General features: G+C 39.5%; 1 pseudogene; it reads right to left on the bottom strand.

The window, feature by feature from the left end:
* The window catches only part of LOC138171480 (zinc finger protein 420-like), a 26,017-nt pseudogene extending 15,955 nt beyond the window's left edge, over window positions 1–10,062 (bottom strand).
* Between the last annotated feature and the right edge of the window lie 3,676 nt (window positions 10,063–13,738).

Raw genomic sequence — 13,738 nt, 5'->3', positions numbered from 1 at the left:
TGTCTTTCACCAGTGGACAAATCTGGCAAAACAACATCAAAACAGACAGACAAAGTACCAGCAAAACAGCCATGTCTCCTCAGTCCTTGGCAGCTCAGGGGGCAGGTCTCAAAAGTCCAGGGCAATTCAAAGCGGCCACCAGCAATTCTCTTAGTCTCTCTCTCTCCACGAGGTGCTGCTTCCAAAAAGATCTTCCGCCTCTCTCTAGTGTCTCTCCAAATCTACCTCACCAGCTCCTCCCAGTTCAGGACTTTCTTTTCACATCAACAAGCCCATCCCACAGGTGGGATTAACAAACTCTGGGTTTTAACACAATCAATTTGAAAACCAAGCCAATACAGGGGAATCTTTAATTGCCATTACTATCACAGTCCCTTACCCCAAGATAAAGGATGCAAATTAATATGTACTTATGTTGACACCTATTCAGGTGTACTAGTGGCTTGTCCTTATACGAATGCAACCCAGAAAAACACTTGTAAAACTCTAGATCTCATAAGTCTATAGTATGGAACCCCAATGCAGATTCAAAGTGAAAATGGGTCACGTTTTGGAGGTAATGAAATGAAGAGATATGGTATATTAAATAATATAAAGTGGTTATATCATATTCCATATCATCCACAAGCATCTGGGTTAATTGAAAGAATGAATGGATTATTGAAAGAACAATTAAGGAAGTTAAGTTCAAATAATCCATATGAACATTGGAAAGATAATTTGTTCACTGCTTTACATAATTTGAATAAATAGCCTACTGGGAGAAAGTATGCCTCTAGCCAGAATGATGATCCCAAATCTGCAAATCAGAAAACAGTAGACACATAAGATCCTAAATATTGAGTATTGGACTGTGAGGCAAGATGTACCAGCACCATATTCAGGAACACCTGGTTGGGCAAGATATGATTTACACTGTTTAGAAGGATTCTGGTTGGATAGAAAAGAAATAAGAAACATCTCTACTGGGATATATATGAGAATCCCTAAAAATCATTTTGGATGGATATTACCTAAATCAGGTTTAGCAGCTCGAGGTATACATGTATTAGCTGGAGCAGAAGATTCTAATTATCAAGGAGAAATTATTGTGACATTGCAAAATTTGGGTGAAAAATCCATACAGTTTTGTAAAAGTGATATAATAGTTCAAGTGATTATTACTCCTTGTGAAACAATACTCCTTGTGAAAACTGACCCTCCTTCTGAAATAACCATCAGAGGAACTAAAGAGTTTGGTTCAACCAATAGAATAAAATTGGGAGCTAATATATGGGTAAAGAAGAAGCCAGATGATGTTCCAAAGGTTGCGGAGATTATTGCAAATGGTAAAGACAATACTGTAGCTGTTGTTTACTCAGAAGATGATTGTCAAATTGTACCCTTAATTAATGTATTCTACCATGAATGAGGCTATGCTAGAGAGTTCATGAACTCCAGAGGCATAGTTGATCCTATATTTGTCTCTTTTTAGCTTTTTGTTTATTAAACTTGTTTGCACGATTTGTTTCCTTCAGGCTCAGTACTCTTCACCTGCACATGCCTGACAGTTGGATGCAACCCCCTAACCATGACTGTGATGTGCCACCTCTGGACCTGGCATCAACCAAGTTTCAGATGACAGCTAAATAACTGACCTCTCGAATAGGACCTCTCAGGGCAGGGACAGCTCTACATCCAATTTCAGCTTGAAGTAGCTTTGGAGAAGAGACCTTCACCCCTTACCCCAAGATTGTGAGCCCCATTTATTCGAGGGGTAAAGGATGGGGTGCCTATGCCCAAGCCCTCACCCTAAGCTACTGTTTTATTTTCAGAGTTTTTCTATTATCCCTGTTACATTGTTGCAAAGTTCTGTTGACACTAGTTTTTCCACCAGTTATCCCTAAAGTCTCATTTACTGTTAATGTATTTTTGCTATGTAAGGGACATGAAAGATCTTGGGGCCAAATGTAATGGGAATGGGAATTTGAAGACCTCCCCTGCTGTGAAGATAAACTCTGCCCCCTGATAGTCTGAATGCAGTCACATGGAGCCTTGGTGGGAGGGGTTTGCTGAAGGGAAGCAGAGTCCACAGAAAGCTGGAAGCCAGAGCCAGAGAGACAGTAGGTGAAAGAGGTGCTCAAGCAAGGAAAGAGAGAGATTTGTGAGTAAATATTGACCTTGAATTGGTTTGTGGGAAGGCTGAAGGATATTGTGGCTCTCAGTGTTATTATGGCTTCTGAATATCTTTGGTATTAAATGGAATCGGCTTACTGGTTTTGGGATTTGGTTTTCTGGTATCTAAATAAATGTTTCAATTCTGTCCTGTATATTGAGAATCAGTTATATTTTACAAACGAACATCATGTGATATTTATAGTCACAGTCTTTTTTTTTTTTGGCCTTTTTGGAGGGCAATTGGGGTTAAGTAACTTGCCCAAGGTTACACAGCTAGTTTTTTTGTGTGGGTGTTAAGTGTCTGAGGCCGGAACCAAACTCAGGTCCTCCCAACTCCAGGACCAGCACTTTACTCACTGCGCCACCTAGCCACCCCTATAGTCACAGTCTTTATCATGATTGTGGGCAATGTAAATATTCCACTAGCGCTACACAAGGGCACTATGTTAGCTCATTTTGTCTTGAGATTCTTTTTTTCAACCATGGGGGGGCTCAATGGGCTGGTTGGAGAGAGAAGTAAGTTTTTCTCTGTCTTTTTTTTTTAAGTGGCAGAGGAAGGAGAAATTAAATGTTTTTAAAAAGCATCCATAAAATTTAATAAAAGAGGGGCGGCCAGGTGGCTCAGCGAGACCTGGAGATTGAAGCCAGGCTCAGATACTTAGCACCACACCCAGAAATAACTGGCCGTGTAACCTTGAGCAAGTTACTTAACCCCAATTGCTTAAAAAAAATTTAATAAAAGAATTCAAAACCAGTTCAAGCCTTCTTTGAGAAAAAAATAAGCATGCTAAGAAGACCTCAAGGATAGTACAAAGAACCACTGAAGGATATTTTATATTATGGCAGAATGGATTACTGAACAAGACTTGGGAAAAAATAGTTCTTTTGACTCATTGCCTGCTTAGACAGTGGGAACACTATATATGAAATCCACAATGGAATTCAAAAGAAAATCTTACAATCGAAGCAACAGAGATGGGAATATACATTTCTCAAGGTTATCAAGAAATCAATTTCCAAGGATACTGAGCAAAGACTTTTTTTCCTGGAAACAGGTAGCACAAGTAACCTCTCTCTCAGCTAAGATTAGGAATATTTTACTTTTGTATGCCCAACAATAACTGTTAAAATCTTGAAAGTTGTCAAAGTATCAAGACTCCAAAGGGGTAGCTGTTCTTACCCAAAGAGATCAAGTTTCTATAGTTCTCCAGCATCACATCTCTGTACAGCTTCTTCTGAGATGGATTCAATTGTACCCACTCCTCCTGGGTGAATTCCACAGCCACATCCTTGAATGTCACTGATTCCTGAAATACCAGAAACATTTATGCTTACCCAACTATCGCTGTTATGAAGTTCAAGTGTAAACTGCTTGCCAGCAGGGTGAGGAAATGGAGGGCATTAGAACAGCAAGTAGTACAGGGAATTGAGGCAACTGGGTCAACCACACTTACTCTATTTTGTGACTCAATTCTGGAGGTAGCTCAATTCTTTTTTTTTCAATTATAGGTCTAATCCAACTTCTATCTTATGAGAAAAATTTATGCAATTGTGAGAACTGGGAGAAAACCTTATTGTATTGTTTGAACCAAGCCCTGCATGGGTAGGAAACCAGAAAACCTCTACCTGCTGTTTAAGAGACCCTTAACTAAGGACCTAGGTTATGCTGACCAGAAACCCAGTCAGATCCAAAAAGACTGATATAATGAGTTTTCTCCCAATTATGTATCTCAAGCAACCCATATATCTTATCTGAAAAGTGGCCCCATACTGGGAAATCAGTTATTGTTTCCATGTTCCTTTGTATACAGACAATTGCAGGTAGTGGAACACCTCATTTTCTGAATTCGAACTGAACCTGTTCAGGGAACTGAACCTGTTGTGTCCCCTACCTCCTAACAGTGAAAGTTCCTAATCTTTCCTCCACTTAGAAATCAGATTACCTAATATTGTATTATTTGTCTTTAATTAACTGGTTTTATTTGGTTGTTTTTAACATATAAAAGTACATCTCCCCCTATATACATAGGGTCCAGTCCTAAGTTGAGGAAGAGGCCTGGTCCCAGTTTGTTGTGCAATTGCCATGCATTGCTTAATAAACTGATATGGCTGAACTTTTGTTTCTTCAGTTATTTCATCTTTCACTTGCCACAAGGGATTGCTTCATTTATTTATTTTTATCTCAGTCCATTGTCTGGTATATAGCAGGCACTTAAGAATTCCTCTCCCAGGAAGACCTGATGAATGGAAGTATGGATAGAATGATTTTACAGACATACGCACACATGTATCTAATGGTAGCTATCTATAGGGATGAGTGGGAAAGGAAAAAAAAATTTACATGAAAACCTTATTATACATTTGGGAATATCAAGTTGTATTTAACAGATTTTCATGTGAAATCTTTTTTTTATTATTATTATTATACTATGTCTTGGAAATGTTTGCTTTATTCCATAAACTAAAAAGTAAATAAATAAAAATTTTTAGAAACAAATTCCTCTTTGATTAGTTCATAAGCTCATTGTGGACAAGCACCATTAGTGCCATCCTTTGTATCCCCTGTACTCAGCACAGTGCCTGGCACTTGGTAAGTGCTTAATAAACACATTGTTGTAAATGGCTCCAATGACACTCATTTTAAATGTGGTGTTGTTGTTGATTTTAACCATGGGCCCCCATGGCTCCTGTTTGTGCCCTCTGACCCAAAGCAACAATGTGGCTAATTTCTTTTTTATTTGCTGAAATAAACAATGAAAATTAAATAGCTGAAGAAGCTACCTAACTCATCTCTTCCAGGATAAACAAGCCCAGACCCTTTGATCAATCATCCTGCTCTCTTCACAACTAAGGCATCTCCCTTCCTCTTTTCATCCAATCACTGCATTTCTTCAAATCTGCTGCTCTGAAATGAACACGAGTGTGGTCAATGCTCCTGGAACCCTAAGAGCAAAGGCAAGCATGGGGGACTACAATCTCCTATACATAACAGTAAGTGAAAACTTTTTAGTGCTAAAAAGGGTATTAAAGGACCGTTACTTTCTAATTCATACATACAAAGCTAGAAGAGACTTTAGAGTCCAATTTTCTCATCTGACACATTAGGGAAGTGAGGCCCAGAGAGAAAGTGACTTGCTTAAGGTGAAAAGAGGAGTAACAGGTTGATTGTACTTTGAGCCCAGGACCTCCTGGCTTCAAATCCAGGACTATTTTCACAGTATCATGTTGCCAATTCCCTTTCTGTATAAACAGACCAAGGCCACAACTGAGATTTCGCACAAAAACATTCATAAGAGCACTCTTTGGAGCAGCAGAGAACTGGAAACAAACTGAATTCTCACCAGTAAAGAACAGCTAGAAAAAAATGGCATATGAAGAACACTGTCTATACAATTAAAAATGATAAATATGAAAAATTCTGAGGATTAGAAGACATGCATTAACTGACAGTGAAAAATAAGCAGAGACAAGAGAACATAATACACAAAATATGATTTAATTAAAAAAAAAGATCCTGACCTCCAAGTAATTATTTTTTTTTTAAAAGCTAAACATATTACCTATCAGACTTCATGGATAGGAGAACAATGTATGAATAAAAGGAAGAGATAAAAGCAATGTCAGGTATAAAATGTATAATTGTAATTAGATTAAATTAAGAAGGTTTTGTATAAATAAAATATAGTTCATATTAGAAGAAGAGCAGGAAGTTGGAGGAAAAATTTTATAGACAGCTTATCAGATAAAGGCCACATATCTAAAATATATAAACAACTTTGTCAAATCTATATGAATACGAATCATTCCCCAACTGATAATTGTCAAAGGATATGAACCGGCAGTTTTTCAGTGAAGAAATGAAAACAATTTATAGCCATGTGAAAATGCTCTAAATCATTACTGGATTAGAGAAATGAAAATTGAAACAACCTTCAGATATCATTTCATTCAGCCTGTGTATCAGGCTAAAATGATAGAAGGGGAAAGTGACAAACGCTGGAGAGGATGTGGAGAGATTAGGACACTGATTCATTGTTGATGTAATTGTACAATGATCCAACCATTTTAGAAAGCAATCTGAAATTATGCACAATTATTAAAATACACATATGCTTTGACCCAGCAATACCACTACTCGGTCTATTTCCAAAGATGATTATTGAAAAAGTAAAAGGACCTATTTACTCTAAAATATTTATAGCAGCTCTCAAGTTGTTTTAAGAGGAAAACTGCTTTACCCCTTTATTCTTGATTCTCTCCATTCATTTTGTGGCAATTTTCTCTGTTTGTGGAGGAAATCTGGAGAGCCTAGAAATTTCTGACCTATGCCACCATCTTCCAAGAATGCACATTATCAATACTGGATCGATATACACCAAATACTCTAGCATCTAAATTTTTACCAAAAAAATTAAATTACAAGTGGAGACAGATAGTAGTACTGTAATAGTCGGGGACTTTTATCTTCCCCTCTCAGAACTAGATCAATCTAACCAAAAAATAAATAAGACAGACATCAAGGAAGTGAATAGAATTTAAGATAAATTAGATATGATTCCACATCTGGAGAGAATTGAATGGAAATAAAAAGAACACACCTTTTTTTTTCAGCAGTTCATGGAGCCTTTACAAAGACTGATCATATATTAGTACATAAAAATTTTATAGTTAAAAGCAGAAAAATTAATTTTCCTTTTCAGATCACAATGCAATAAAAATTATACTTAATAAAGGACCAAAGAAACATAGATTAAAAATTAATTGGAGGGCAGCTAGGTGGTGCAATGAATAAAGCAAATGAATGAACCAGCCCTGGAGTCAGGAGAACCTGAGTTCAAATCTGGCCTCAAACACTTAACACACACAAAAAAATTAGCCATGTGACCTTGGGCAAGTCACTTAACCCCAATTGCCCTCCAAAAAGCCAAAAAAAAAATAGTAATAAGAGAAGAAAAAGCAGAAAGAATCAGAATAGGGAATGAGGTAATAAAATGATATCTTTTTGCAGACAATATGATGATATATTTGGAAAATCCTAAAGATTCACTTTAGTTTAAACTACCAATAAAGCAGCAGGTTATAAAGTAAATCCACATAATTCATAAGCATTCCTAATATGTCACAAACAAAACCCTGGAAGAAGAGATAGCAAAAATAACTTTAGATAGTATAAAATACCTGGGAGTACACCTGCAAAAGCAAACCCAGGAACCACATAAATACAATTATTAAAAACTTTTTATACAAATAAAATAAAATTTAAATAATTGGAGGAATTTTAATTGTTCATGAGTAGACAGGACCAATATAATAAAAACAACAATTTTACTTAATTTATATATTTGATACCATCCCAAATAAGTTACCAAAAAATTATTTCCATGAATTAGAAAAAAATAAAAGCAAAATGTATTTGGAAGAACAAAAAGTCATGACTATCAAAGGAACTGATAAAAAAAAGTCAAAGAAGAAGGTTTTGCAAAAGCAGACTTTACATTATACAGCAGTAATTTTCAAAACTATCTGGTACTGGCTAAGAAATAGAAAAGTAGATTAATGGAACAGAGTAGATAAACAATTTACAGAAGAAAATAACTTTAATAACCTTACATGTGACAAGGATAAAGACTTGAGATTTGGGGATAAAAATTCATTGTTTTAAACACTGGTGGGAAAACTAGTAGGCAGAATGGCAGAAACTGAGCATAGACCTTATACCATTTACCAGAATAAGCTCAAAGTGGATACATGACATAGATAGAGAAGAGATATTACAAGAAAATTAAAAGTACATGGAACATATTATTTATCAGACTTATGGATAGGTGAAATAATTTATGAATAAGCAAGAGATAAGAGTAGTGAGGTATAAAACTAAAAATTTCACTAAATTAAAAAGGTTTTGTACAAATAAAACAAATGTTGCCAAGATCAGAAGGAAAGCAGAAAACCAAGGGAAAAAATTTATAGAAAGTTTCTCAGGTAAAGGTCCTATATCTAAAACATATGAAGAACTTTGTCAAATCTACAAAAATTTGAATCATTCCACAGTTGATAAGTGGTCAAAAGATACGAGCAGCAGTTTTGCAACAAATAAATCAAAATACTTTATAGTCAGAAAATAAAAAGGAAATTTCCCTGACAACTTGGGAATAGCAAGCTGGAAATGCTTGTTTTATTCCCCAAATTTTTAAAATATCAAATATGAAAGATGAGAACTAGGAGAAGACTAGACACGGTAACAGCAAAAATTCTCAACTGGATTTGGCTACTCCGTTGAGTACAATAATCCACGAAAATTCAAAAGGTCTAATTATAAAATAAAATGACAGAACTGAAGAACTTGGAGTGCAGATTCAAACATATTCCTTTTCACTTTCATTTTTCTTGCACTTTTTTTTTGACCAGGGCCAATATGGAAATATTCTGCATTACCTTACATGCAAAATGGGTGTCCCATCCCTTGCCTTCTCAATGGGTAGTGGAGGCAATTGGGGGAGGAAAAAATTTTGGAACTCAATTTAAAAAAAAGTTAACGAGGGGCAGACAGGTAGCACAGCAAGTAAGAGCACCGGCTCCAATGTTGAGAAGACCTGGAGATCGAATCCCGGGCTCAGACACTTAGCACCCACCCAGAAACACCTGGCCGTGTAACCTTGAGCAAGTTACTTAACCCCAATTGCTTACGGGTGGCCAGGTGGCTCAGAGAGTAAGAGTACCGGCTCCAGTGTTGGGACGACCTGGAGATCGAATCCCGGGCTCAGGCGCTCAGCACCACACCCAGAAATAACTGGCCGTGTAACCTTGAGCAAGTTACTTAACCCCGATTGCTAAAAATTTAAAAAAAAGTTAACGTAAGGTCCTTTTTGCGTGCGTGTAGGATACATTAGTGTCTACAGTGTCACTGAGCTCCCAGATGCCCACAATTTGCAGCATTATACCATCGGACAAAGAAAGCCTCCCACCTGAGCCGGTCTTCCCGGGAAACCGCCTGCGGTGCTCACTTGTCCGGGCAGGGGCCTCAGTACAGGAGCCATCCCCTCCTCCTCCTCCGAAATCCCACCTGGAGGGCAGAGCTGGGGAAGAAAAGGGTGGGCATGAGGAGCGGGGACCGCGCTGGGGTCTGCCCTGGGGGGGGGGGGGGCAGGAGGAATCCCAGTTCTGCCCCGGGGGTGAGGAGGAGGGGCTGGGGTCTACCCTGGGGGGGGGCAGGAGGAATCCCAGTTCTGCCCTGGGGGTGAGGAGGAGGGGCTGGGGTCTGCCCCTGCTTCTGTCCTGGGGTGGGCAGAAGTAAACAGTCATTTCTCTCCCGGGGGGGCCGATCTCTCTTTAGAGACAAAACTGGAAAACAGACACTAGACCCTCTTAGCAGGGAGGCACAGGGGCCCCAGCAGCATCTGGGAAGGCTTCCCGGAGGATGCTGGGAGATGAAGCCACAAGGAAGGCCGGACCAAGGACCAGGTAGACAGACACGGGGAGCACCTACCCTCAGACCCTGGGCACTAGGGAGGGACCGAGGCCAGGAGGGGTAGGACCTGACCAGGGTCAAGAGATGCGGTCGTGACGGAAGGAGGATTAGAACCCGCCTCCGCCTGCTCCTCCCACAGACTCCCCCACGGAACGCCCCCAGACTCCTGTAAGGCCTTGGGGGCTTCCTTCCTCCTTTGGCGGACGCCCCTCCCCTTCTCAATGAGGTCCCCAACCAGCCCCCGGGGTCCCGACCCCGTCCCACCCCCACAGCCAGTGTCCTCCTGGGCCTGGTGCCGCTCTCGGCTGCCCCTCACCCAGTCACACTTCAGCTTAGCACCAAGGAGGTGAAGCTGCCAGCAGCAAGCATGGAAAAGGAGACGTAACTAGGTGGAAGTGACGTGGAAGACGGAAGTTCCGTCCTCCCGTCCTTGGGCTTGGAAAAATATCCCTGAAGGGCTTACGGTCTTCTGGGAATCGTAGTCTGGAAGCTGAGGCCCCTTCTGCGCATGCCTAGATCTCGGCCCCGCCCCCTACCTGGGATGGGGTCCGCCTCCCTGCCTGCCCCGGCCTTCCAGTCTCTTTTCCTGGCTCACAAAAGAAGCCTCTACCCTTTAACCTTATCAGGGATACGCAGGTATTGGGTGGCTGTGTCAGTGAAAGTTGTTTTCTAAAAGATTTTAGCAGGAACATCTAAGGAGTCTCTACAAACAACCTGGAACCAGAAAAATAATTCTCCTGAAGAGTTGCCCCTGAAAACAAGACATTTTCCAGGTTGCCCCAAGAAAAGATGTTCCAGAGACCAGACAGCTGCGCTGGAAGTCAGGGCCCCCAAATAAAATTTAAATAAATGGACGTGGTGGGGAGGGGCGCGCGGGGTTTGATGGTCATCATTGTACAAGTCTCTGCTTCACAAAAAAGGGGAAATTGAGAAAATCAAATTCTTCACATCCCATTTTGTAATTGATCCTATTCAGTGTCATACCCAAAATACACTGTAAAACTGCCCAAGTCATGTTTGTGGGTCTCTGAACCAAGTTCAGAAATTCAGCTTCACCCACTTATCCCCAAATGCCATTGCTTCTTCCTTCACCTCCCCAGGGGTGGGATGCATGAAAAATGTTCAATTATGGTGATTTTCTTATTGGTTACATTGTTTTCCTATCTGTGCTTATATTGCTTGTGTGGTTTATGCTTACAAATGAGATCATCCTAGCTGTACCGAAAAAGGCCCTAAATACTTTAGGATAGAGCTGCCCTAGGGACATTATGGAAGATATTCAGAAAATTTGTATGGGCAGCTTTTCACAGGTGGGTTGTAGGGTTCGAACTGGGAAAAAGCCCTAAAATACAGTAATAAGTAAAAAACCATACAAACTTAAACTCTGTGAAAGGTGGAAGCCCAAATATGGTGACCTGTTTACAAATCATAACTTAGTCAAAACTTATGATACCATGATACTTCTGAAAGCCAAAACAAGAATATTGTGACCAGGAGATACCATGATACTTCTGAAAGCCAAAACAAGAATATTGTGACCAGGATATGATCAATATACAAACTTATGTTTGGATATTGCATTGGCTGAACTCCTAAACTCATTACTACCGTGTTTCCAGATAATAAGACCTATCCTGAAAATAAGCCCTCCCCTTACTGTGTAAGATTCCTCTAAAATAAGCCCTCCCCCGAAAATAAGCCCTATTGAGATTGCTACTGTAGTGAAGGTGATTGATCCCTTGCGCTACACGCTACATTACGGTACCCTCTGTATGCACCGCCCCCCCCTGAAACGCACACCGTGCTCCGAGCTGCATCCAATCAGAGCTGCAGCAGTGAGCGCGTCATCCTGTTCTTCCCCAGTGATTTGCTTGCTGGTACATTTTTTTGTTCACATTTACCTGTTTATTAAAATTGCTATCAATGTTCATTAAAATAAGCCCTCCCTTGAAAATAAGCCCTCTGGTGTTTTTCTGTCCAAAAAAATTAAGACAGTGTCTTATTATCGGGGAAACACGGTAAGCAGTAAATCAAAAATATCCATCAATCAGTGGTGATACACACTCTAGCTCCTCTTTCCTTTGTTTTCTATAATTACCATGGGAATTTTGGGGTTGTTCAGCCAGGATCCACAAAACTGACTGGCTGCCTCCACAGACCAAAGATTGCCCCTGTTTGTAAGTATTCATAATGATTGATTAAACTACTGCCTATAATCAATCTAGACCTCCGTGGCCCCTTCCTTTGGCATCAAAAGAACATCTCATGGTTATGGGGAAGGTACAGGGTTCTCCAGCCAGGGATATTCCAGACCTTACAATGGGACTATCTCTTTGAACTTGTAAATCCTGTTATTCTTTGACTTGCATCAGTTCACACAAATCTTTCTCTGTTTCCTGAAGGCCTCATGCTCATCATGGCTTGTAGGACAATATTCCTTTACATTTAAACATCATGAATTAGTCAACCCTTTCCCAACTGATGAGAACCCATGCTGCCTTTCAGTTCTCCATGAGCATGAAGGGCAAAGTGAACCTTTTGGGTAGATGTAGTATGTTATTTTTTTCCTCTAAACTCCTTAGGATATAGGGTAGAAACAAGAGCATTGAATCAAAGGGTTGGGGCATGAGTTTGTACCCAGACACAGGGAAGACAATGTCACAAAAGACAAAACAGATTACGTCAATTCTTTGGGAATAAAAATGCTTTTGCTCAAACAAAGTATATATGTGTAAAATTTTTTAAAAGGGAGAGAAGTATAGTAAAAAGAAAATTCATTTTGAAATCAAAGAACCTAGGTTCAAATCCCACTTTGATACTTATAATACTTGCATAATTTTGGACAAGTCATTTGTCCTCCATCTCTTCTAGCTTAAGATCTACGACTCCAAGAAAAGATGTGTTTGTGGAAAACTCTCTGCATACTGCAACTGATAAACAAGTGACATCCAAAGATCACCAAAAAATAAGTATACCATTTCCCTGTCTCCAGTACACAAGTGGGAAAGGATATTAGTGAAAAATTCTCAAAAAGATGGAATGCAGATGTTCAAAAACTGCTTAAAAAGTACCAGTTCAATATGGTTAATAATCAGATAAATTGCAAATTCTGCCATTTCAGTTCAGTTCAGACCTAACATATTGCCAAATATGGAAAAGTTTAGTATGTATGGGGATGTGAAAACACAGGCAAACATTCCCTGGTTCTGGAGCTGCATGATGGTCCAACTAGTTAGAAAAAGCTATTCATATTCTCTGATCAAGCTAGTTAGTCCTAAATTGTTTGATATCTCGAGATGTTTATTAACAACATGAAAAAACCCATGAACAAATAATATAGCAGCAATAGTTAAGAAAAACACCTAATAATGCTCCCTACTTCTCCTTTGCAAGTATGTCCCCAAAGATTGAGGAATGGCTGGTTATTGAGTTATCAGGAAGGACAAATACAAAGACTCCAAAAAATAAAAGGAGTGATATAGAATGACCAGGGCAGAATGAAAGAATAATATGTGTGTGTGTGTGTGTGTGTGTGTGTGTGTGTGTGTGTGTAATTATGAAAGCTAAGTGAATGACAATTTTAAATGGTCAGAAAAAGCATATCAAAAATAGGAGGACTGGTAAAAATTCTTGGATTTTTAGGAGGGCTGGGTTCAAAATCTGGTTCTTCTGATTACTGACTCTGTGACCTTTGGCAAGTCAAAACCTCTGGATGATTCCTCATCTTGGACTTGAACTAGAAGGAGACCTGTAATGTCCCTTCCAGGTCTAAATAAATGAACATTGGAAAATATTCCTACTAAATTATATGTGCCCCATCCTTACTTTTTTTAAAAAGAATTTATTTGTTTATTTTTAGTTTTCAGCATTCATTTCAACAAGATTTTGAGTTCCAGATTTTCTCCCCATCTCTGCCCTACTTCCTACTCCAAGAAGGCAAGCGTACTGATTACTCCTTACCCCAGTCTGTCCTCTGATATATTCAGCCCCCATCCCTTCCCTTATCCCCTTTCCCCTTACTTTCTTGTAGGACAAGATGAATTTTTATACCCTGTAAGGGTTATGCGATTTAAAGATCTCCCATGCCCCATGGACGTGCTGACATAGCAGAGC

Source organism: Petaurus breviceps, unplaced genomic scaffold, assembly GCF_028583685.1.
Source record: "Petaurus breviceps papuanus isolate PSGF00001 unplaced genomic scaffold, PetGlider_PUasm1.0 446, whole genome shotgun sequence".
NCBI lineage: Eukaryota > Metazoa > Chordata > Mammalia > Diprotodontia > Petauridae > Petaurus > Petaurus breviceps.
The sequence above is the reverse complement of the archived record's forward strand: the minus strand, read 5'-3'. Positions and strand labels throughout refer to the sequence as shown.